This window comes from Bison bison, unplaced genomic scaffold (assembly GCF_000754665.1).
Source record: "Bison bison bison isolate TAMUID 2011002044 unplaced genomic scaffold, Bison_UMD1.0 scf7180017864353, whole genome shotgun sequence".
NCBI classification, from domain to species: Eukaryota; Metazoa; Chordata; class Mammalia; order Artiodactyla; family Bovidae; genus Bison; species Bison bison.
This window is the reverse complement of record NW_011494925.1, coordinates 3281457-3282422: the sequence shown is the minus strand read 5'-3', so window position 1 is coordinate 3282422 and position 966 is coordinate 3281457. Positions and strand designations below refer to the sequence as shown.

Here is a 966-nt window from a genome sequence, read left to right as displayed (position 1 = left end):
TGTGTACCCAAAGTGTTCCTTAGGGCTGAACATTTAATTGGATGTTTCATAATTCCTGGAGACTCCACCAGTGAGCCATGAAACTCAGAGCGAAACCAGAGAGTTGCAGAACAGACTATGTTAAGAAGCCAGCTTCTCAGGGGTAATTACAGGATGCTTCATAAGGGTGAAAGCAATTCTCTTAGCTCCTTGCTGCGGGTGGGGTGGGGAATTGGTGAAATTCAGGCGCAGCGCCGTCGGGTGGGGTCTGACCTACCAGGACGCGTTGCCTGTACAACAGGCGGTGAATAAGCTTTGGTTGAACTTCTGGGGCGGGGCGGCTTTCACGGGCCTTCAGCTGTGACAGCTGACCCGCCCAGGACTCTGTCTCTTTAGGGGAGAAACGCTTACAGGGAGCGTAGAGCCGCTGGGGAGGGGTAGGGGCGGGCTGGCAAGAACCAAGGACAGTTCTGCAGGCCGGGGCTCCTGCCCACTCTATGTAAACCACTGCCGCTGGACGTCGAAGCTTGCTCCCCAAAGGCCGCCGCAAATACACATACATGCAGACTTAGATACACACTCGGGGAACACTTTCTTCTCCACTGGCTAAGGGAATCGGTTAGAGAGTGCGGTGCTTTTTTCACCCCAGGAAAGGCGGTCCTGGAGTTCTGGGCAGCCTTGCCGGGCGGCCGTGGGATTCAGGAGCTGCCTAGAAAGGGTGGGCGGGGGTCTCCACGACGTTCGCAGTCTGTCCTGGGCTCCCGATTCGGAACCTCACCCCGGGGAGTGCTCGGAGGAGACCCAAGTAGAGGGAATGGAGAAGTCTAGTAGAGAGGTAAAAGTGGGTGCAGCCACAGCAACCAGGGGTCTAAGCGGTGGGGGAATCCGTAAAAAGACAGAACTAGTCGCCGGTGTGGACAGAGGAGCCGGGAGTCTAAACCCGGGAGAGCATGAATTCTGCTCAAGAAGGGATCGGGCTTCTTGGGG

At 56.5% G+C, this 966-nt stretch overlaps 1 long non-coding RNA gene across 1 annotated transcript in view; it reads right to left on the bottom strand.

Annotated features, from left to right (window-relative positions):
• The window catches only part of LOC104999516, a 19408-nt gene that overhangs the window by 17288 nt on the left and 1154 nt on the right, over positions 1-966 (bottom strand). The window lies entirely within an intron of this gene.